Source organism: Canis aureus, chromosome 6, assembly GCF_053574225.1.
Source record: "Canis aureus isolate CA01 chromosome 6, VMU_Caureus_v.1.0, whole genome shotgun sequence".
NCBI classification, from domain to species: Eukaryota; Metazoa; Chordata; class Mammalia; order Carnivora; family Canidae; genus Canis; species Canis aureus.
In genome coordinates, this window is record NC_135616.1 from 32,960,442 (window position 1) to 32,986,007 (window position 25,566).

The following is a 25,566-nucleotide window of genomic DNA, read 5'->3' on the forward strand; positions in this document are numbered from 1 at the left end:
ATATAAAAACTAGTGAAAGGGAATAAAGGAGAAAGGAGAAAAAATGAGTGGGAAATATCAGAAAGGGAGACAGAACATGAGAGACTCCTTACTCTGGAAATGAACAAGGGGTGGTGGAAAGGGAGGTGGGCTGGAGTGGGGGTGACTGGGCACTGAGGGGGGCACTTGATGGCATGAGCACTGGGTGTTATGCTATATGTTGGCAAATTGAACTCCAATAAAAAAATAAGAAGATAAGGAAAGGAGACAAATGGAAACCAAGATCAGGAAAGGATGGAGTTAGTGCATAGAACTGCAGGCAGATGTTGCCATCTGGCTTTAATTGTCCTGGTTTATTTATTTATTTATTTTTTTAAACCAAGACATTTTTTTTTAATTTTTATTTATTTATGATAGTCACAGAGAGAGAGAGAGGCAGAGACACAGGCAGAGGGAGAAGCAGGCTCCATGCACTGGGAGCCCGATGTGGGATTCGATCCCAGGTCTCCAGGATCGCGCCCTAGGCCGAAGGCAGGCGCCAAACCGCTGCGCCACCTAGGGATCCCAATTGTCCTGGTTTAAAAGCAAAGAGGGAATATAATCAGCTCAAGATTTGCAAGTTCTGTGAAGGCAAACAATACCAGGCATGTGATTTGCTGCCTTTCCACACTCGTCCTTATTAAAGCCTTTTACATTAGAAATTGTTGCATCATTTCCTGCTTTCCCTCACAACTGGTATGCTCCATGATAGGTACTGAGCTAACTACTTTATCCCCATTGCAAGGTACACAGTTTGGTTTTAATAAATGTTTGAGAACAAAGGAATGAATGGATGAATCAATTAATGTTGAGTTAAGAGGGCGAAGATATTTTAGAGCCTGTGCTGAGACAAAGTGTTTAATGAAGCTGGAGCAGTGACTCAGAACAGGTCAGCTCCAGGTTTAAGTGAATGGTGGATACATCATCGTAAGTTCAAAGACAGTACAAATATATTGAATAAAACTCAAATAATTAAATGGCTTTCTGCTCTGTAATGCAGGTCTGGCCAGTTCAAGGGAGACTCTGATTTTACACATCAGTATATTGATGTGAAAGTTCTTGATGAAGGAGTAAAATTTAATCAGCATTGTTCTTAGTTTTGGAATTCTTGCTCATACTAATGTGTTTCAGGCACTGAGTGCTACCTGCCCTCAGAAACAGTGGACTTGGGCTTAACATGGGTGTCTGAACCCTAACCCTGAATTTTTCTTCTGCCTAGCTTGAGTTTTGATCACCTTCATTATTAATTTATTGAGAAGCTAACTTTTAGCAAGCATTTTCTAGATATTTGAGGTAAAGTGAAAGATCCATACCCTGCCCTCACATAACTCATGTTCATAGAGTACTGGACAAATTTGGTTGGATATTTGAAACCTTCCTATAACCTATGGCATAACTGCTTGGGGAACTCAAGTCTCTTGCCAGTCTACAAAGGTACTACTACTTTTTGACTACTAAGATATGAGTTTAAGCTACTAACTCAACCCAGAGCCTTTCTTTCTTCAGGGCTGGCCTGTCATGTCAGATTTCCCAGGACTCAGCCTGAGAACCATCCCCCTGGTCAAGTGTCTTATCATTCAGAGGATCTTTTTGGGCATCCCAACCACTGTCATCCTCAAGATCATTCTCCTGCCCTCCTGGCCTGTCTCTCTGTTTCTGTAGCAGACAGTATGGTTTTCTGTATTTGAAGAACAGGTTGAATTCAGCAGAACTTAGCCTTGATACTTCTCAAAAATGTGACCTTGCAAAATTATTTCATCTCTCTAATCCACAGTATGTAAATAGGAAAAATATACCTTCATACCTTCTTCTGAAGGTTTCCGTGACCATCAAAGAAGATGAGATATTGTTTAATCACAATGCCTCTTACAGGGACTCTTGTTTTCTTTTCTCAGTTCCTATGGCCAGTAAACTATGCCTGGAGGAGGAGCCAAGTAGAAGCCTAGGTAATATGAAAGAGTCCATTGAATTCTTAAATTGAAATTATTCCTCTGAAGAGTAACTTTAAGTAAACTATTGAAAGCAGTAATTTATTAGTAATATTTGGGACAGAGTGACCTTGGGAAATGTAGTGTAGTTTTCATAATCACTCTAGATTATTGTATTCCTTTTACACTTCAAGATATAGTGACCTATATACTATATAGACAGAAATTTACAATAATGGAGAATCACCACAACTATTCATTGTTTTTAATCCAAGTCCATCAAACTGCTGTAGCACTCATGTAAAATAGTAACTAAACATAAAATGACAGAAAAATGCTTTTTTCAAAAAAAAGATAATTTCTCTCATATTTCCTTGAATAATGACACTGTGTGTGTGTGTGTGTGTGTGTGTGTGTGTGTGTACAGCCCTGAAGTTTGGGACGTCATTGTAGCCTTTAACTATTGATTTGCATTTGAAGTCCTCCAAAGAGTGTAGTCTAAAGTGCCAATTTAGTTATATTTTTATTCAGTCAATCCCCCACACTTGCTCACACTTGCTATTCCTGAGGCTATGAGTCTTTATTAAGGTTATAAAATGCTTCGACCTTCATAAAAGGCACAGTGACTTCCCTTGAGGTCCAAAGCATTAATGATGAGGTGAAATGCAAAATCATTATCTGAGGGCAGCATCTCTCCTACCACAGAAGCTATTCAAATCATCCGATTGAAAGGCAAACCTACCCAAAAGCTAATAAAGAATTTTCCCTGGCAGTTGAAATATTGGACAAATTGCTTTTCAATCTATGATAGGATGTTAACTGGGTGACAGCCAAATGATGCTGCTGGTTCACTATATTCCAGCTCCACAGCTGGGTAATTGATGGTCTTTGGGTCCAGAGGTCAAAAGTTGTTGGAGACTTTGCAATGAGAAACTTAAGAGTGGAAATGGGCTAGGGGTGAGTGTTTATTACTTGCCATTGTTTCAGCACCAAAGCTCTAAGAGGAAAGCCATGCTTCATTCAGGGTCAGTGTCACATTTGCATTCAAGTATTCATGAAAAACTTGTAAGTGCATCAGTGGAAAATTGAATGCTGACAACATGAGAAAATGTCACTTATATGAAAACCATCATATAAAGACAGGGTCTTACCTCCATCTCTTCTCAAACAGAGAGCTATGTGCACCTATGTATATAACACCCATAGGTGATGCTGGTGACAAATAAGTGTCTCTAGAAAAATCAGTCTTCATTTCATCCTAGATTTGAAGGCTATATTAAAAAAGAGCCTCAAGTATTTAAGACTAGAACATCCATGTTGACCAGTATTTACCCTACCTTCATATATTGAAAATCATTCTTTGCATGATGAAAAAAAATGAATTCTTCATAAATATATCAAAATCCAAACTCCATATAGTCCTTATGTTTATTATGAAGTAGATGTTTTTGGGCTTTGATTATGTAACATAATGATTTGATGTATGATATCAGAGACAAAGAATGTCCTGGTGGAAAGGGATCTAAAAATTGTCTAGTTCATCTAGTTCCTGAGTCCACAGAGGATCACCAGTCTATAGATGGTAGAATTGTAGGTTGATAATCATGTTCAGTATTTCATAAAAGTTGCTGGAAATCATACATTTGCTGGTTGATGTAGGAATCAACTTTATTTGCTTTTGACTGGCTTGATACCAACTCAGGACATAAGTAATACTATTATGGGTGTTCTCGCTGCTATTCAGAAGCTCTGGTTAGCAGTAAAGTAATTTATGAGAAGTATATAAAATCTGGGTTTTCTGTTCAGGCTAGCCAACTAAACTTAACCCTTAATGACTATGTAGTTCTTGATACTGTTGAAGCATTTTCTTATATAAATTAGGCATCGAAAGCACAAGAAACAGTGCTGGCATTTGATTTGACAGCATGTATATTAAAATTGGAATGATACGAAGATGATAAGTGTGCCCCTGAGTAAGGATGACATGCAAATTCATGAAGCATTCCATAGGTTTAAAAGGAAAGGCTGTTCTAACATACTATTTTTGTACTGGAATTTTCTAACTTGTAATACAGAATTTTCCTTTTGGCCAATAATCAGTATTTCTCCATAAGTCACTTAGACATTGGTCACTTGTAAGAAATTTAAACTAATCATTATAACAGATTGAAAAAAGAATAATTGTACTGAAATTAACTTATCTTCATTTGGTTTTAATTTTTAAATGTTTGTAAAAGGAGAAGGGATGAGGAAGAGGAGTGGGTGATTCTTTTCTTAAGTATAAAATAAATGAACATGCATTGGATACAGAAACAAAAACATAAGCACGGGACTAAGAAATCAGGAGATCCAATTTCTAGCAATGACTTGGTCAATGACTATAGCAGTTTTAAAAAGTCGTTTTATTTAAGTTTTTAATTTCTAGCCATATCGGATAATCTCTAAGCCTCTTCCAGTGATGCACTGCAGTGATGAAGCTACATTTTTTTTGTTGTTGATGTGCTTCTTCTTCTCAAGAAAGATATGTAGGAGATCTCAACCCTGGAGTTATTTATACTGGGACATTAGGCATATTGAATGTAGGAGGTCTGTTTCCTAAAGACTCAGCAATCTTGTTCCTCACTTTTGGGAGAGTAAGTATTTTTAAGAGCATGAGTAAGAGACTTCTAATAAAGAGGACTTTAAAGTAAATTTACCTTGATCCTGGTTAGACTATGGTATGCTATGAAGATTCAAGAAGTGAATTAAGTGAAGGCTGAGAAACATTTGAGTAATGCCTTCTAGTTGCTCCGGGCAGAGTATTTGAACTCTGGTTTACTGGAGGAAAGAGAAGCCATGAGAGTAGCTTAAAGAACTAGTGATGCTTAAATCTATCTCCCTCAATATTTCCTGCAATAAAATAAAGATAAATAGAAAAATATAAAGAAAAAGAGATCAACTGAACTACATGTGAACAACACACTCAACATTCTTGGAAATAGAGTATGGCTTAACTTAAAAATAACTGGAACCAAAGCAAAGAATAAGAAAAAAGAGAGAGAGAAAATAAAGCCACCTCCTAGCAAATGATCTCTTATGTTCTCACAATGCCACAAGATTTTAAGATCAAGCAAGAATTGTCAAAAAAAAAAAAAAAGTACAAGGAAGAAACAAGAACAGAGCTAACAACCAGAGCAAAGTTAAGCCAAAAACATTGCCAGGAAGAATCCATCTGAGTGTGTAAAATGGGTAAAGGGAGTCAAAAGATACAAGCTTCCAGTTTTAAAATAAGTCAGTTATAGGGATGTAATGTATAGCATGGTGATTAGAGTCAGAAATGCTCGATTGCATATTTGAATGTTGCTAAGAGAAGAAATCTTGCAAGCTCTCATCACAAGGAAAAGAATTCTCTGTGCAGTGAAAGTTGTTAACGGGACTTGTAGTGGTGATTATTTCATAATATATACAGATATTGACTCATGTTGTACACTTGAAACTAACAAAATGTATCATGCCTCAGTAATAATAAAAAATACAAGAGGAGGCAAAAAGGGAGTCACTTTAGAAAAAGAAATTAAATAAATGAATGTATAAACAGATTTTTACATCCAGCTAAGGTGTTTTTCAAATACTAAGACTTTTAAAAAATATATAAAACAGTTTTTAAAAAATTTACAGGGTACTGTTAATTTGAGGCATAGGATTTAGTGACTCATCACTTTTATAGAACACCCAGTGCTCATTACATCACAGTGCCCTCCTTAATGCTCATCACCCCGTTACCCTATCCTCCACCCATCTCCCCTCCAGCAACCCTGTTTGTTTCCTATAGTTAAGAGTCTCTAAATAATTTTAAACTCATAAAACAGAACACTATATATATATATATATATACATATATATATATACACACATATATATATCCTCCATGAAGAATTTATTAGATTAGTTTTATTCAATTAATAGATGAATGGGAAAACTTCACCAAATACTGATGATGGACTTTTTAATGTAGGTAACTATGGACCTATGACAGAAACTAGGTATATATAAACGAGGGTGGAAGGTGAACACACAGATACTATATTTTATGGCAAAGCATAAATAAAGCAACTAAATGAGTGGAGAAGACAGAAAGGAAGTTGAAAGGAAAATAAACTCATTGGTTGATGTATAGCGAATAGGTAGGATTTAAAGGTACTGTTAAAAACTAACAAACCAGGGCACCCTGGGTAGCTCAGCTGTTTAGTGCCGCTTTCAGCCCAGGGCGTGATCCTGGAGTCCCGGGATGGAGTCCCACATCGGGCTCCCTGCATGGAGCCTCGCTTCTCCCTCTGCCTATGTCTCTGCCTCTCTCTCTCTCTCTCTCTCTCTCTCTCTCTGTGTGACTATCATAAATAAATAAAAATTTTTAAAAAATCTTTAAAAAAACAACTAACAAACCAGAAAGTAAAGCTATAATACTAGGCTCCAAACTGAATTTTAACTCAAAACTCTTTTCCAAAGAAAATACAGAACAGAGGGCATTTAGAGGATATAAATTCAAAGTTAACATACAGTAGAATGAAAATATAATTCTTTCTGATTATCATTTTTTTAAAGATTTTATTTATTTGAGAGAAAACAGGGAACCCAATGCGAGGCTTGATCCCAGCACCCACAAGATCATGACCTAAGCTGAAGTCAGACTTAACCAACTGAGCTACCCAAGTACACCCCTAGTTATCATTTTTAGTTAAGGAGCAAATACACATTTTGTATTTGTAAATGTAGCAGGTATAATGAAATATACAGAACTATAAAATTATTGTGACAAAAATTGAGACATTCCGGTTACATGCACATATCAATCATATCAATAAATATGGATGAAGTTAGCTTATTTGTTAAAACAATGTGATTTTCACTCTGGTTTACATAGCTATGCCCAGCCATATGCTGTATGCAAGGGGAATAATTAAAGTGAGTCAGAAAAGCAAACAAACAAAACAGACAAAGGTATACTGAGCCCACAGAAACAGTAAAAAGAAGGGATGTGAACTTGATATCACATAAAGTAGTTTTCAAGCCAGAAAGCAATAAAATTGATGAGAGAGATGTTTTAGTGCTAAATATCATGGCTCAAAATGATAAATTTGTGAATATGAATGAACAAAAGAATACAGCAACCATGTTTATGTGGTAAAAAATGTAGAGCATAGATAACAATGGCATAATTATAGAAGTCGTTAGTATACCAATCTCAGATCAAGACAGATCAAGTGGACAAACCAAAAATTAAAGAGCCTGAAGACCTGAAGAACTTAATAACATAGATATTATCATTATATACCAAATTTTAGGCTTTGATAATAGAAAATACACTTTCTTTTCAAGTGCTTATGGAACATTTACAAAGTTATGCATACACCAGTTCACAAGGAAAACATCAAGATATCCTATAATGCAGAAATACTACAAAATACACTTTCTATTTATAATGCAATAGAACTAGAAATTATTAACAAATAAAAGAATTAAAAGGCCCTTCCACCAGGAATTTTAAAGAAATTCTTCTATTGAACAACTCTTAGGTGAAACAGAGACATACAGATTGAAGCTACAGAATTCAGTCAAATAATAAAAATACTACATATAAGAACCTCTGGGATATGCTGCAAGCAATGGTCAAAGAAAAATTCATAATACAAACACATCCACTAGTAAAAATTTTTTTAAATGAAAACTAATACCCAGCTCAAGAAACTAGAAGAAAACAAAGAAAGCTTAGGAAAAGAAATAATATAAAAAAAAGCAGGAGTTCAAGTAGATTGTAGGAAAACAGATTTGTGTGTGTGTGTGTGTGTGTGTGTGTGTGTGTGTTTATAAGTTTCCTTAGGATTGGATGTGGAGGGGTATTTCAGTGAGATACCATGTATTCTTTTGGATTTGAGGAAATTTTATGAAACACATAGAAAGCATTAGGATATAAAACAGTTATATATACTTTTAAATATAATATTTTATTATTTGAGCTGAAATTACTACACAGCAGCTCAGACCTACCCTAAACAGCACTTACACTAAAGGTGATGCCACAAGCAAACTGTTAATTCAGCAGCTGTCTACACTCACATGTGCAGATATGTGGATTTTTTTTTCTGTAATTCATGATTTTACCACTTGAAATTGGGCATGTGTGAGATTTCTATTACTTCAATTGTTTATACTGAAATGAGAAGAGGGTACTAATACCGTTCTGACCCCAAGTAGTGCTGTTGTGTTCATCTGTCACTGATAGTGTGGTGACAAGAGGAACACAATGGCCATTACTCTTGAGCAAATGAGAGGGGTTATCAATGCCACATTTCTTCAGTTATGTTTGGGGTGTAGAATTATATTCTCCTACCTTTCTTAAAGCCCAGTGTTACTCCACTTCTTTCCGAGGGGAAAAACTCTTCAATATGTTAGGTCTGAAATGCTACCTCACTCCCGTATTTTCCATGAAGCACTCCTGTGAAATGCCTTATTATCACAAACAATTGCATGCTAGCCGAGCCAACGTTTTGGATTGGATGGACTGCAGAAAGGATGCCTTATCTCATAGAATATTTCTACAACGAGGCTAAGAACAGTTGTGCTGAGGGTTGAGATTTTATCTTACGCATGAGGGCCCTGAGTATCCCAGGCTTTCAGAATGTCTATTGACTGTGCCAAAGAGTGAACAATTGTTCATTTTTAACAATTCCAATGCAGATACAGGAGTCTCTTCTTTAGACACATTACAGGTTGTCAATTCCTTCTGTGGTTAAATTAATATCTCCCTAAAATTTCAGCCCCCAAGAACAAAAGAATATGCTAGTTCTACAAGACTAGGCCTGAATTATATTTCCCTAGTCAGAAAAATAGTTTAATTACTTTATAAACTTTTCTCATTTAAAAGAAATTTATCCTGTGTCTTTGATGATTACCATAAATTGCAGCCATGCTTCTTCTAATATATTCTATTACTATTTGGTTCCTCAGAAGATTTAAAGGGTGCCAATTTCCTGTACCATTTATCAGACAATATTCAGCAGTGCTGTTTAGAGCAAACTTATAAAAATACAACTTAAAAAAGATTTATCATATTGCTTGCTTTTTAGCATGTTTCTAAGACCAGCAACCTAGTTTCTTCTTGCCTGCTTTTGACAAGAGTAAGCTTAATATTAAATATTAACTCTCCTCCCTATAAAAAGACATAGATATTATTTATTCAGGATACATTTGTTATGAAATTATTTAGAGATGTTCATACTCTACTGCAATGCCTGTATAAGGGTAATGCCTCCTTATTTGATTTGATTGTCTTTCACCATAAATTTTATTTAGCAGCCTTGTCACCTGTTTCTGCCTACACACACACTCACACAGAACCACTCCTTTAATATGTATCTCCTTTTGGTTCTGAATTTTGGTGAATACACCTGCTAATAGATCTTTCCTATTTTCTCTATTTGGCTGGCTGAGGAAGTTGACTCATAGGACCAATTCCTTTATTTATATTCTTTCTTTCTCACCATACCCCATCCTTCTCACTGAATATTGATAAAAACATGGAATTTTCTTTAGAGGGAGGAAAGTCCAGACTATGAGCTCTGGCCCAGCCCAGTGACTTCTGCATTAAGTCTTCTGGATGCCTGAATAAAATAAAGTGATCCTCCTGATGTGTGCAGGCCCCTGATCCTCTCAGGAAGATGAGAAGGGCAAGCTGAGCACAGGCCTTTTTAGATTAAGCCTGTATCATTGAGTAGAACCCGAAATCCTACGTGATCTGCAAACATATCCTAATCATTAAATTTGTTAGGGCTTATGAGGGGGCAGCTTTATGTTGCCTGAAGCTGTCTAAGTCTGGTTCCTTCAGAAGGTGGCACCTCTCTGAGCAAAGGAAGACGTGGAAAAGAGAAGCACAAAAATCTCATCTGTTGAACTCTCATTCTGTATCCAACACTAAGTTGTTTATTTACTTTTTTATATTAGTTAAAGTTATTAAATTCACACCGTAGTCTTATCAGGTAGACATTGTCATGAGAACATTCAAGATCACTCAGACCTAAGTGTCAGAGTTACAGCTGACCCCTCCTCCCTGCCAAGAAGAATAAATAAAATAAAATTATTATAAATAATAATAATATTATTATTAATAATAATATTATTATTATTGGCCCCGCCCACCACACACACACAGCTTTTCTGCTGGCCAAGGTGACAGAGGTCCTGGACCCACATCAGAACTGAGGACTGGTCTTATATTATGAATCTCTGTAGGTATTTACATTCTATTCTTCTAAAAAAAATTACATTCTTTTAAACATCTAGTGGAAATAGGTGTCCAATAAAATCAGGTGGTTCTTTCAAAAGTATAGAGTTGGGCTGGGACTCAGCTGTCTCCCTGGGTACCCCATACCTCTGCCCGCTGTGCAAAGGCATTGCCATGTAACTGAATTCTCTCCTGTTGCCCCCTCCAAATTTGGATGTCTTCCTGTATGTATTCTTTTCTTTCTTCCTATTGGCTAAGCTGAGCAGGACCACCACTGCTCATGAAACAATTTATTGAAGATAGCAGAGCCACTGTCCCTCTGGGTCTCTGAATCATGGCATTAGCTAGCCGCCCATTGCCCAAAATACCCATCCTGGACTGTTATATAAGAAACAGACCTTTTTATTTCTTAAGCCAGTGAAATAATGTTGGGTGTCTTGTGGCAGCAGAATAGCTTAGTCTATCCTAACCAGGGAGCACTCTGTTGATATGTTTTAATTAATTTACTTATAAAATTTTGCTGAGTAAAAATATGGTGCACTGTCAATAAATGTGTTTCATTGGTGAATTTATCCTGATAGTTAAATTGATATCTCTGTGCACAGCCAAATTAACTATCACAATGAATATAAAAAAGGGGGAAAAAGATTCTGTTAAACTTGTTAGTGGTTATTTTGTATAAAAAGTAACTGGTAATTTTGGACTGATTTTCCCTTTCTGTTCTTTTTTAAAAGTACATGTGGACTCATTGCCAGATTAAGTGTTTTCTCACCACATATAAGCAGGAATATTTTTATTCCTTTGCTGCCTCCCATTGTAGCTATGTCCTACATTGATCCCAAATTGTTTCTCCAGAAATATTAATAACAAAAACAAAGACAAATATTTCTAGCATTTGTGTTTATATAATCCATTTTGTTGATTCAATTTCTGTGAATCAACATCTGTGTCTTTTAAAATGTCACACCTTCTTTATTATTGATCAGTTTGGTGAAGTCTTACTGAAACTAGGGCAATGGGATATATCAACTCTCATTGGTTTTTTTTTTTTTTAAGATTTATTTATTTTAGAGATAGATGCAGACAGAGCATGAGCACACTGAGTGGGGGAGGGGCAGAGGGAGAGACTCTCAACCAGACTCCTTGCTGAGTGGGGAGCCTGATTCAGGGCTCCATTCCATGAGATTGTGACCTGAGCGGACACCAAGAGCTGGATGCTTGACCAACTGAGCCATCCAGGCATCCCATCTCTCATAGGCATTTCTAACTTCCTACATATAGGACATGGTTATTTTTAATAATAATTTTATTTTGGAATAATTATTGCAAAAAGGCATCATTTCAAACTTAGTATTTTTTCTTTCTTCATATAACAGCTTAATCCAGTGTCTCAACAATACACTTAAATTGTTTTCATGATCTTAGAACAGGTGGGCATGTATTAAGAAATGTCAGACTCCATCAGCCCTGCTGAATATAGATATTCCACGTGGTTATTTTCAGTATAGTAGGAGAGGGGAAAAAAGTCAATCTGTTAAAATAGCAAAACAGTAATATGTAACTTCAGTCTTCATCTCTCACTTATCCCAACTACAAATGTCTTCTCATTGTTTATATATCTACTTTTACCCTTCATGGCCTTGGCATTCTCAGCTGTGTGATGTAAGTTATGAAAATATATGATGGATTCTATCACATTTTAAATCAAAACCTATTAGATTTGAGAAAAAAAAATCTTTAACTTGGTCCACAGTGGACATGAGCAAACCCATGCTTTCATAACTTCAAGTTGTGGTGTTGTATGACTTCATCATTCTTGACACACAGACACCTTGGGTTTTTTTTGTTCTGTGTTTTGGGATTATCTGGTCAATTTTCCTTTTCAACACTTTAAATATTTCCCTGCCTTTAAGACCTTCTCCCTTATTGTTCCTTTTTCAGGAATACTTTTTCCACACTTTTTTCTACATTTCAAGTTAAAGGATGTTCCTTGAAAAAGGCTTTCCCCAACCTTCTAATTGCTAGCTTAATAGTCATTGATTCTCTGGAGTGAATATGTATTATTTTGTCTCCTCAGCATTCCTCTGTACAGAAATACCTTTCTGGAAACTTCTTCTGCATTCCATATCTGTTGTCTTTCCTAGAAAGGTCTTTTATGTCATTGTAAGCCCACCCCAACAATTACATAGTAGAGAGATGGACACCTTATTCGATCTGAGCACCCTCTTCTAGTCACAGTTGATTGGAAAAGGGGCCAGTCAGGGTTCTTCCATAGGATTCTTCAAACTGCACTTGTCATAATCAGTCTTTTCATGAGTAGCACTTGGTGTTCTTGGCAGCCTTGTCTCCACAATTTGGTGAAGTCCTAGACATCCACCATGGGAAAGAATGAGGCTGATTTGCAGAAAGAATCAGAGAAGAGAAAAGGAGAGTACCAGCAGCATTTGGGTGCCTAGTACTAGTTGTTCCAATTACAACATTGATCCTCTTAAAGATAGATCGACTTTATGAGATACTTCAGTCCCTCTGTTGCTTTTACTGATGTTAGTTTGAGTTGGATTGCTGTTATTACTGGAGGTTAGGATGGCTGATTTTAGTATGTCCTGAAAGATGTAAGCTCTGCAAGGTCACCCTCTCTGTCCAGGATGCCCAATCCTCCATTTCTTCAGAACAAACATCTTTGCGTCCTTTTGCAAAGGAGGCTCTATCTGCTGAGAGTATATTAAACTACAAAAGAATCACTACTAATTGTCCTACTTCTTTGATTTCTTTATTTTTCTCTAGACTGCAAATGTTTGTATGAAGGTTTTTTGTTTTGTTTTGAAATCCGGAAAGTGCCCAGACTGTGAAACTTAACTTAAATATGGGATTTAATACTTGTTTTAAAACCAACCACTCTAGACTTTGAAAATTCTCCTCCCCAAATGTGAATTCATATTTGAAAATAGAGTAAAAATTTTTTCTTCTAAATAAATATCTTTTGCTGATTTCTAGCATTTACTACTTACTTGATTCTGTCATCTTAGGCATAGTGGAGAAGAACTCAGCTATTTGGGCACATTTGCCCGAGAATATCTTGCTAATGAAGGATCCAGGAATCCAACTGAGCAATGTAAAAATGTAGGCTCTCCTGCTCTCTCAAAATTCCCACCCTGGGACTAAGATCTTGCCACCTCACCATATGCTTAGAATATTTCAGGGAGTAAAGTCAAATTGGAACCATGTTTCCTGCTGTTTCACCATTATTGTTTGTACAACAGATGCAGGCAATCCCTCAATGCCAGGAGAAACTAAGAGAGAACTGCTCTCATGACCATAGACAACAGAACATAATCTTAAATCCTTGCTTCAGAAACAACATAGACTATTATTTTGATCTTTGGAAAAAAATATCATTAATGTTAATATCTTTACATCATCCATTTGTAGATTAAACATAAGCCTTATGGAAATAAAAATTGGATAATTGGATGAGAGAATAATAGTAATAATGACATTAATAGCATGTAACTAATCCTTTATTGTTTACAAACCTCTTCTTAAGCCATTAACACAATTAATGTGTTCGTCTCACAAGAGGTCTCATTTTAGAGATGAGTAAAATGAAATTTAGTTAGAGAATGTGATTGAATAACTATTGCTAGATAATATACAGGGCATACATAGATAATATACAGGGCAGTTACATTTGAATTTGAGATAAACAAAATTTTTAGTTCAAATACATTTCAAATAGAGCATGCTCATCTAAAATTCACATTTATCTGGGTGTCCTGCATTTTTATTTGCTAATTCTGGCAACTCTAGATAAAACTAAGGTCACAAAGTTAGTAATGGGCAGAGCAAGAGATCCTTAACAAGAGGGAGAAGAGGGTGGTTGACACAAACTCTGAAAAAATGGTAGTATACACTAATATGGATTTATTGTCAGGACATTTCAGGAAACATTATTTCTTCACATTTCTTCACAAATTTTCAGGTGTGAAGCTAGTTTGAAATTATCTATGAATAGGAACCAGTTCTGATGGGCCTCTTTGAAATATGTGCCAAATACTGGCCCAGATAGAGAAAAGAATTAACCAGGCAGATTTCTTCACTGGTTACCTACCACAACCACTAATGACAGGCCAAAGACTTCTTTGAGTGCACTTTATGCTCTGGGATATTTATGGAGAACAAGTCCATTTTTAGAAACAATGACCAATGGATTTCGGGTCTCAGCTCAGACCCTATGAGAAAATAGATTGTAAAAAAGAACTTTTTGTGGACAAAAGAGAGGAATAGCATTTACTCTTTTGAATTCTTTGTGAATCAATATGGAAAGTTAAATCAATGAAACTATGGTGGAAGACTTTGGTAGGCTTCTTGGTTCAAGCTCCAGACCAGACACTTATAGATCTTACTAAGACCTACATATTTTTTCACTAATGTCAGTTTTAAGACTGCTAAGGCTAATACAAGAACAAAGATAAAAAGATAAGAGGCCTATAGCTTCTAGCAACAGAAATTTAAGTTCTTATTTCCAGAGTTAGCATTTATAGAGAAATTCTCAAAAGAAACATCGCATTTCTTTCTAGATGTGGTGAGTTCTGGAACTTACTTTAGAACTAGTATCAAGCTAGATAGAATTGGCCAGTGGTGGCTGGTTGTGTTACTTGACTGTAAGATACATATCATAGGCTTGGCTTAGCAAACACTTCCCTCTTTTCAGTGGGCATGTTCCCAGAACACCAAGAATAAGTGCCCAAAGGGAAGTCAGGACCACTGATAGTCTGGAGGAGTGGGACTTTTCCATCAGGTGCTGAAAACAGAGTACTCCCTCCAAGGAGGAAATCAACTGAATGATATTTAATAAACTAGCATCACTTTATTATGTTTTAGATGGATCTACCATTTCAGGCACTCACTCATAAATTTGAGTATTTCTAGAATAAAATAGCTTGCAAATAACATTCCGGGTGTGTGCTTACAGTGTCATGAGAAATGACCACATGTGCCTCTACAGCCTGTGTGTAATGAATGATACTGGTGAGAACTCATCAAGCCTCCATCTGTATGAGCTAAAACTAAGTGACAAACATTAAGAAGCTTAACACTTGACCACAACTGCAACACTGAAAAGCATTAATCCCCAGAATGGTTTTCCAAGGCAGTGCTAACATTTATATAAACTATGGACATATCTAAAAAGGATGGAATCACTTCTATCTAAGGAAATTAATTCCTGTATGTGATGGCGGAAAAAGCAGATTGAACTGCAGGTGGAAAATAACCAGATTTAATCCAGGGAGACACAGACATCACTGTTAAGGAAGATTCTTGGGAAAAGCTCCACTGAAGCCCAGACTTCATGGATTCTGAAGTACTATTCTCATCTTACTGGAATGCAGAGATCAATAAATACTGGTCATTTTTGGAGTCAAGCTGCTGTTCATTCTCCATAAATTATTCCCCATAAGTATTGCATTGTCAAAAAACAACAGATACTATCTCCTGCTTAAAACTCCTTCCTGTTGGGATTGAGTTTACTTGCCATTTGAGATGTAAGTTCCTTAACCTATTTTAGCATCCCTTTTTCGACTAGTTATGACAGAAAAGAAAGGTCTGATGGGATTTTACCACAGGTGCAGGTATAGTGCAAGGGAGCAGGTTGCAAATAAATTTTATCATAGGTTCTCTAGTCTTCATCACCCAGAAAGGTACAAAACAAGATCTTTCTGCCTTTTGCTGGAATAGTTTCACTGCCAAAGGCCATGGGCACTGCGATTGTTTGCCCCCAATCACAAGGAAGCAAAGCCAGGTGCATTCAGAGAAGTGAGGTGCCTGACCCTGAGACAGAGGATTGAATGCAGGGTACAAAATAGATAAATCTAGACTAGGGGCTGCATGTGATATGGACTAAAAATTCTTGTAAAACAATTTCAGTAGTTTCTGTTATTTGATTCCTCTAATATTTGACTCATTCCAATTGCATAAACAAAGTTCAAGCCAGTCCTGAGGAGGAAACGGTCTCTAATTTTGGCAGATAAAACAATATCCTCTGACTAAATGAAGACTTACTGGCATTGCCTGTTTTCTACCCTGAAGCCCAATTGGCAGACAGCAAGTCAGGGAAAACATGAACTCTGAAGAAAGGGTTTGGAGGTCTTTTTTCTCTTACTTCTTTATGAAACAGAGAAGATGAGAGAGGAGAAAGGATGTGTCATTAAACTGTGGGCCAAGGAAACATACATACAAGCATCAATCCAATGTACACTGGCTACTCAGTTGACAGTTCCTCTGAATGTGTTGTGTATCTCCTAAACCAGGAAGGGATATAAAGGAGCCAGAGATACCATCATTTAGGATGGAAAGTTTATGTGAAGCAGGAAGTTTATGTGAAGCAAAGGAAAAGGAGCTTATGGGAAATTTTTTAGAACAAAGGGATGAGATATTTATCCTTTGCCCAAATTCATTGAAACGGCTAGTGCTTTACCAGGCAGGTAAAGAGAACCATTCATATAGCTCAGGACCTTGCATCTTGAGTAGTGATGTCTCTGGGATGATTAAAAGATTGCTAGTGTCTCCGCTTCTCCCACAAGGGTTATTCGATGAGGTTTAAGTAGATCTAGAAATATTCATTGCCAAAAGTGAATGACTGGATTTATGGATTCTGGCTATGTCTGTTCATTCTGTATGACATATTTACTAGGGGTCTACCTCTCTGAGGGGCTGAGAAGCATCACTGGAGAAACACTGATCTAAAGAATGGAACCAAAAGTGGAAAAGTTTGACTCAGTAACACAACCCTAGTCATTAGAGTATGTACCTCTTGGATTTAAATGGAGTCTCATAATACAGGTCAAGAGAGAGGACTGGGAGAAAACATCTTTAAAAAGTTGTTTTTGGTAAAATCTAAGCCTGATACTATAGAGTAAGGTGGCCCTTCAACAGTAAACTTCTGAAAGAACGTGACAGAGAAAGAAATAGTGAAGTTGTCCTGCTCTTGACCCCAGAACATCAATCAGATTTGGCCCATCAGAGGCTCCAGTGCATCTCCTATTTAAGCCTCATTTCCATCTATAAAATAGGAATGATATTACCACCACATTATGTGATGAAGGGTAACATGCTATTCATGTTAGTTGATACATGATATCAGGAGTGGAAAGATTATTAGAGATTATTCAATAAATGGAAAAGAAGGAAGGGAGAAAGTAATAACTGGAATGAGTAACTGTTCTAAGATCCTAAATAGTATTTTAATAAATCCATATGTAGATTTCAGTTTTATTTACTCATGGTCCAGAGTTTTTCAAAACTAGATAACTTGTATCTATGATTTACTTTAAAATACTCTGGCATGAGCAGTGAGATATCATGTGTATACTAAGAAGTTAAACTTCAGCTTTAGGGGCAATTGTCTCCCCACTGCAGAGATGATAGCTAGCATTATGTGAAAATGTCTGTATTCTAGAAGCAGCTACTACAAGGTATCTTGATCAACAGCTATTCAAGTTAGACTGGTGAATGACAGAAACATTTTTATTGCTGAAATGAGTCATTTTTTTGTAATTTGCTTAGGAAATGATGAAATAGAGTCTTATTGGTGAAATTAGATGGTGTTTAAGACATATGAATCGATTAAAAAAAATCAGAATCACTTCTCATCTTTGCAAAACCATGTGCACAAATCTAAGAGATCACCAATTTTAGTTTAGGAATAGTACCCAAGAGGAGGGGGTCCTGACATTGGTTTAAGACAATGGATGGGGTTGCGTGATGGTGATGATGATGATAAGTGTAACAGAATTTTACCTCTGCAGGGATGTCATGTGTGTCTTAAATGGATCTTTCAGATAAAGTGGTGGTAAGAACATTCAGACAGCAGTGACTACAAGCTTCCAGAGATGGGTGGAGTGAATGGTTCTAGCTGCTTATAAATAATGGTGTGTGTGTGTGTGTGTGTTTTAATAATGGTGTTTTTTTTTTAATAAACATTGTGAGTCAAATTTGATCTGTAACTACTTTTCAGTATAAATACTGATTACAAGGTTTTGAAGGGAGCATCATGAGGCCTCCAATATTTCAGTGGTTCTTGTCATCTCCAAAAGTACCAAGAGTGGGGGTGCCTGAGTGACACAGTCAGTTGGGCGTCCGATTCTTGGTTTCGGCTCAGGTTGTGATCACAGGGTCATGATCTCAGAGTTATGAGATCAAGCCCTGTGTCTGTCTGTCTCCCTCTCCCACTGCCCCTTTCCCCCTCTTTCTGTCTCTCTAAAATAAATAAATCAATCTTTTAAAGAAAATTGCTTCAAAAGATCGTAAGAGTTAGCACAGATAGGCTTGAGTTAGTTCCCTTGCTGAGGGATTATAACTTTTCGTGGGTATGTGAAGCACTGTAGCTGACCAAGAGGAGAGTGATGTGGGGGAAGGGATTGAATTTCACTGCTATTTAATTCAGAGTTTGAAGGCAATCTCCCAAGGTATCTGCAAATCTCACACTGAAAAAGTTCTCTTTTTTTGAGACAAATAAACATAGTGGAAGATGGGAAATCTAAGGGAAGGGACTAAGGAGAAAGAGATGTCAAGTGAGGATATGGATTTGAGGAGATAATAGTAACACTTTTTGGAAGCACTTCAAGAAGTTCCTTTTGCGGGGAGGAGTATCGACACCTGGGAAAGTGGCTTTAAATAAATAATGCTGCCAAAAGCACATCAGGAGCTTAGATGCACTCTGAGCACAGATTCACAGACCTGAATTAATGAGGACATCTTGTATTAAATCATTTGACAACCTGCATGCTATTTGTCATTGAAATGTAACTTAATATACATTTTATATGCTATAAAATGCTCACCTTCAGATTGTGAGTATTACGTTGTGAATATATATGTGCATGTGGATGTGTATATTTTTCTCAGCCTAATTCTCTATGGGATGCATACTGTCAGGACGCCCCCTTAGATGTTGGAGGAGGGACAACTTCAGGGCTCCTGCTAGTGGCACGGGATGATCTGTTAAAGAATTCCTACTGGAACACCTGGGTGGCTCAGTGGTTGAGCGTCTGTCTGCCTTTGGCTCAGTTCATGATCCTGGGGTCCTGGGATCGAGTCCCACATTAGGTTCCCAGCTGAGAGCCTGCTTCTCCCTCTGCCTATGTCTGCCTCTCTCTGTGTTTCTTGTGAATAAAAAAATAAAATCTTAAAAAAAAAATTCCTACCAATTGGGAAGGCTACATAGGGAATATGTGGAATATGGATACATTTTAACCCACTCCTTCCCCTCCACTCATCCATCTGTATACTGTTGCCAAATTCATGGTCCTCAATCCCCAAATGTGTCTTGTCCCTCTCCAATGTACAGCCTTTAACAATTACCTATTTCTCACAGATGACATCTAAATTCCTTCACCTGGTAGTTCAGAACTAGCTAGGTAGAGCATACTGAAACCCCTTCCTCTGAATATGCCAGAGATTTTTGATGTTTGCTGCAACCACCTTAAATTTGCTTGACTGTGCTTTTCTCAAGCGTTTTTAGTCTGTTTACTTTGCAAAATCTAATTCTGAAAAGAATCAAAGATCTTATATTTAGTAAAAGGTGAAGAAAGATGGGTGTGGCTCTGTCCCCAATTTCTCTAAGTAGTTATAGGCAAAAAGAATTTTTTTTAAAAAAATACCCTTTTCATAAAAAAATAAAAATAAAAAGACAGCTTGCCCACAAACTCTGTCGAAGCATTCATAAGCAATTTACATAATCAACATGAATTCCAAATATCTCTGTGCTCGATTACGTTAGATAAAAACAGTTTGCTCACTATAAATCCAGTTGGCTCTCCTTTCTATTTACAGTTAAGGAAAAGCTCTCTTTACCTTAAATGGAAAGAGGATGCTTGAGGATCAGAAACTTGTATCAAGGTGCCAAGGAAGTGATGGTGTAACATACCCCTCCTAAAATGATCAATTATTCGATCTTGAGTTTTACCACTGGAGTAAGATATATCCAAAGAAAGAATTAAGAGAAGGAAATATCCACGAAATGGAGGAATAGGGATCTTTGCAGGCTCAAATGAAAAAGAGGCTTGGCACCATGCCCCTGTAGTCTGTGCCAGCCATCCCATCTGTGGCCAGGCTGAGTTAAGGTATGATAAAAATTCTCTACTCTGATTGGGTGTATCAATGTCTTTTTTTCCCTTATTTTTCTATTTAAAGAAGATTTACAACCTTAGATGATAACATTGTTTTTTTCTTTACCTGAGACATGTTAAAATGATGAACAGGACATCAATGGAGGTTTATTATGGTGGGAGCAATATATGGGGTAGATTTGCATCCCAAAATGAATTTGGAAAGTGGAAGCAGAGAGGAATGAAAACAAACAGCAATATCCATCCTTTACTTTCCCCCCAAAGGTTTTAAGAGGATCAGAATAGCACACCAGGCCAGAGTCATGCTAAAGAACATATTCTGAGTTATTTCTGTCTTCATTTAACACTTTTAATTTAATACTTCCAATTTAGTTCCTGAAATCCTAGATTGGTTTCATATCTCCCTCCTCCACCTGCAACCCTCATCCAAGTGAGGCTTAGTCCACACCGGACACACAATATTCTTCAGATTGCAATGGTGGTGGTGGCAGAGAGAGAAGGGAGGAAGACATGTCCACGCTTTTTCCATCCCATTTCTCAGACCCTTTTGGTGTTGGGTTCTTGGTAGTAAAGTTTGGGAGGGCACAGTTTGGTGATAGGTGTGACTTTTGCTTTTGAGAGGTAAAAATAGAGAGGTCTAAAGGAAAACAAAGAGTTAGCAGTTCATGCAGGCCTTATAGGTAGGTGTTTCTATTTGGTTCAATTTATCAAGTTAGCGGAGAGGATAGAGACTTAAAGCAAACATTGGTGCAAGAATGAATGTTCTTTTGGCTGGAGAGTCAAAAATGAAAATCTCTTAAAAGGATGGGAAACTTTATCTTAACTTCCTTCTACTCATTCCCATCACCAGAGGTATTGTGAGGGGGGAGGGAGTTGCTCAATTTGTGGATTAGAAGATTCCAGAACAGTGAGTGGATAATGTTTTCTAGTGGATGGAGTTACTCATTCCTCTTTCTTCTACTCTGTTACACTTACTTCAGAGAGAGAACATTTCATGTATTTTACTTCCCTGATGCTTTTTGCCCGTCTCATGATAGTGGAGAATATATAATATAAAATGACAATGTGGTGTCGTGCTTTAGGACAATGGTTTCTGGACTTTGGAATTTTATGGATCAGTATTATTTCCAGGGACTTATGTAAGTATGTTACAAGTTGAATTGTGTTCCCCTTTCACAATGCTCCTCTCACCTCCCCCCTCCCCCCAAAAAACATGTCATACATTGAAGTCCTAACCTTCACTACCTCAGAATGTGACCTGAGTTGGAAATTAAATCACTGGAGGTGTCATTTACATTTGTTAATATGAGGTCATACTGGAGTAGAATAAGCCTCTAACCCCATATCACTGGTATCCTTCAAAAAGAAGTAGGTTGGGACACAAACACACTCACAGGGAGACTGCCATGTGAACATAAAGTCAGAAATTGAGGTAAAGTTTGTACAAGCAAAGGAATAACAAAGATTTCCAGTAAACCACCAGAAGTTATGGGAGAGGCCTGGCCACATTCTCTTTCATTTTCTTGCCTTCACAACTGTGAGACAATAAATGTCAGTTGTTTAAGCCACCCAATTTGTGATACTTAGTAGCAGCCCCCACCCCTAGAAAACCAATACAAAACAGGAAGGTAAATCCAGGCCCTATTAATATATCTGGGCCCAAGGCAAACTTGATAGTTATTTCTCATCCAAAACACACAGACAGAGAATTCCTGGGTGGTGCAGCGGTTTAGCACTTGCCTTTGGCCCAGGGCGCGATCCTGGAGTCCCAGGATCGAGTCCCGCATCGGCTTCTAGCATGGAGCCTGCTTCTCCCTCTGCCTGTGTTTCTGCCTCTCTCTCTCTCTTTCTCTCCCTCTGTCTATCATGAATAAATAAATGAATAAATCTTTTTTTTTTTTTTTTATAAATGAATAAATCTTAAAAAAACACACACACAGACGTCTGGATTCAGTAAATATGCATAGTTTATATTATAACTGATAATAGCACACTCAATTTTGGAAAAATGCCATAGTGAAGGTCAATAATTCTTTTGTTGTAGATAGCATTCAAATAATTCTGCCTGAAAAGTGTGATAATGAGGAAGATAGAAGTGGGGAATTGCTCTACAATGTGAAGGGGGGATTAAAAAGGTACATTGGCTTGCCAGTTAGGATAGAGATTTCAGGAAGGACACTAAATCATGAATCAGAAAATACAAACAAGGTCCAGCCAGAGAAATCAAGAACACCGGATCTGGTAATAAGGAGCTAGCGGGTCCTTTTGAGGTAAGACTGTCCTCGTCTCCCGCTGCAAAATGTGGTATGCCATGGAGTGTTTTCCCTGGATATTGGGGCAGATCCACAGTCCACAAACTAGTCAATGGACCAGAAGCTCTGAAGAAGTTGCCTACAAGATCATTTCTATAACGCGTTTACAATCGTTTCCTGTGACAAATGATTTCTAATCCAGTGAAAGAATTTTGTATGTGGTTTACAAGTAGGGCTTAAAGAACAATTAAGTGGAAAAATTGAATTACGTAGGCCAGGCTTAAAGTATAACAAAGTCTTCTGTGATGAGAGAGTAAATATTTCATCAAAAGAAAGACTTTAAGGTTAACTTTTTTTTTTTTTTCGAAATCTATGCTGTTTGTGATATTAACTTTTCAGGTCATCCTTTGCTTTTATTCCTACTATATAGCCCATGGCTGATTAATCCAAGACCCTTGCCTTGGGTTGTCATTTGTTTTCACATGTTTTTGATGTTTATCTAGAAGAATATTAAGAATGTCAAAATATTTGATTAGTCAAAATAAACTTAATTTTTTTTTTCCTCGCCCAGTAGATCCACTGCCTTTAAATCACTACTCTTAAAATTTTCAGAGCTAGAGTTTTCACTCCATGGAAAGACCAGCTTCTTAGGTAAAAAATAATAAGCCCTTGAAAACATTAATTCTAGCTTCCCTATATTTCAGCTAATTGAGGCAAATGACCCAAGTGTAGAATTTGCCAGCAGCATAGGTTTTATTTAATATAGAAAAACCTTTCTTATCTATAGAGAGCAGCAAAGAGAGCCTTTGGCACACACATTTGTCTGTGAAGCAATAGTATCTTTTCTGGCCTTGCCCTTTGGCGGAAAAAAATAAAAAAAAGCAGAACAAAGAATAGGCATCTTGAATTTTGAATAGATATACATTCAGCTGCAGTTGTAAGTTACCTACAGGCTATGTGTCTCTAATTATTTCCCCTTATAAATTCTAATTTGTCTAACTGGGATCTTAAAAAAAAAAAAAAAGGATTAATGAACAGTTTCAGGGAAGGAGACCACACATAATCTCTTAGCATGTTTCCTTGACATCTCGCATAACCTTTCAACATCTTTTCCATATTTTCTGATTAATTTAATCTGGTAATTTTTATTAGGCCAGAATCCACTAGAGAAAAATGCAAATAATAGGGCAGAGCTCTATTTTCTTATAGAGCCATTTTCTTAATGTGTTGTTACTCTTGGGCACTCTATTCTCTTGAACTTAAGTGTTTAAGTTTTAGGTTTTGTGAAGCTCCAAAGAAAACGAAGTGTTGCATTCAACAACACAAATATTTATTAAATGCTTTTATGTACCAGACATATACAAAACCCTAGAAATACCAAGATAAAGAAGACACAATTTATTCCTTCAAGGTGTGTTCATCCTGTCTAGGGAGACAGATATGTTTACTGTTTGCATAATGCAACACAGTATACAAAGAATGGGATGAAAAACCACTATGGAAACCCAGAGAAAGAAACAGTTTTTCCTTATAGCCACCCCACCTCTACATAACAGCTACAAAATGCAGTCTCTAAGGGCTAATGAACTTGAATGTAATTGACAGCTTCCAAGACAGGAAGCTGGAAGTTTATAGTTTGCCTTAGGAAGGAAGGTACCCTGGGTTTGATTTATCCATGATTTGAAGATACAATCATCTTAGGCTAGAAGGATCCCATAGAGCAAGCATGGTGGAAATCTAAAGTTAGCTTCATTCTAGGCTGAAACACTTTGTTCTGTACACATCCATGTACCTGTATAACTTTATACACCTTTAGAAAATTTATTATCTGGATGCTATCAGTGTCTCTCTGGGAAGAAGTTTACTAAGAATATGTGAGAGAAAAAGATAACACAATTGATGATAAATGACCAAAAGATTCTCATCTAATTTATTTTTTTCTTATATATCATTTGGAGATGATTACGTGGGTAAAAATGCAGGCAAACCAACTTTTTTTCTCTCCCCCTCCACACGTCTTCCGGTTTATTGATTTTTTAAAGAAACAGAAAAGATAAACATGGCTAGCTACCAAATGCTTTGGTTCTTAAAGATATTTCTATGTACTGCATTTAATCTATTTAGATGTGTCTAATTGAGATTTAAAATAGGGTAATTTCTCCTATAATTATATAGGATTTATTAGTGATTTGGGGGGTTTTACAGAGCCTGGAAAGGTATTAGAGTAATGATTCAGGGTGCAGAAGCCTTTTGTGTGAACAAATAACGGTTTTCGGAAACTTGTAAGTGATAATTGATATTGTGCTTGGTGCACGAGAGTTGTTGAGTTCTCTTTTAACTTCATCAAGGATCCCCACGTTCTAGGGTTAAAAGGGAATAAGGACAATTGTTTCTGCAGTTTTTTTTAAATTGTTTAGCAATATTATTTACTTGAATTGTTAATTTTAAAATATTCTCAAATCCGCAGAAAAATTGCAATAGTACAATGCCCTTTACATAGCTTCCCCAGTTGATAGCTTGTGCCATGTTTGCCTTAGCATTTGTTTTCATTTGCTTTTCTGTACCATGTGAGAATAATTTGCAGTCACAATCACCTTTAATGCTTCAGTGTATATTTGCAAGAAAAGAGACATTCTCCTAGTAACAGTAGTACATCCATCAAAATAAAATTAATATTATCCAATTTAACCATCTTATCAACTGACTCCCTTCAAATTTTACCTGTTGTTTTAGTGACACTTAGAATGTTCAGGATTATGTGTTGCATTTAGTCATCATGTTTTTTTAGTCTCCTTCAACTGGACTAGTGGCTCAGCCATTGCTTACATTTCTGGACATTTATATTTTTAAAGAGTATAGCTGACTTACTTTAGATTTGATTGTATTTTCTTATAATTTATGCAGAATTATGCATACACAAATAATCTGGGAGAGGCAGAAGACATTAAAAGTGATGCTGTGATCTTTTCATTACATCATAGTAA

The 25,566-nt window shown here is 36.7% G+C and overlaps 1 protein-coding gene and 1 non-coding gene across 2 annotated transcripts in view; both read left to right on the forward strand.

The window, feature by feature from the left end:
• Positions 1 to 25,566, forward strand: part of LOC144315680 (uncharacterized) — a 471,692-nt gene that overhangs the window by 440,438 nt on the left and 5,688 nt on the right. The gene's annotated exons all lie outside the window — the stretch shown is intronic.
• On the forward strand, positions 3,857 to 3,960 carry LOC144316591 (U6 spliceosomal RNA). The gene has a single exon (XR_013382537.1). It is a non-coding gene; the product is annotated as a U6 spliceosomal RNA (small nuclear RNA).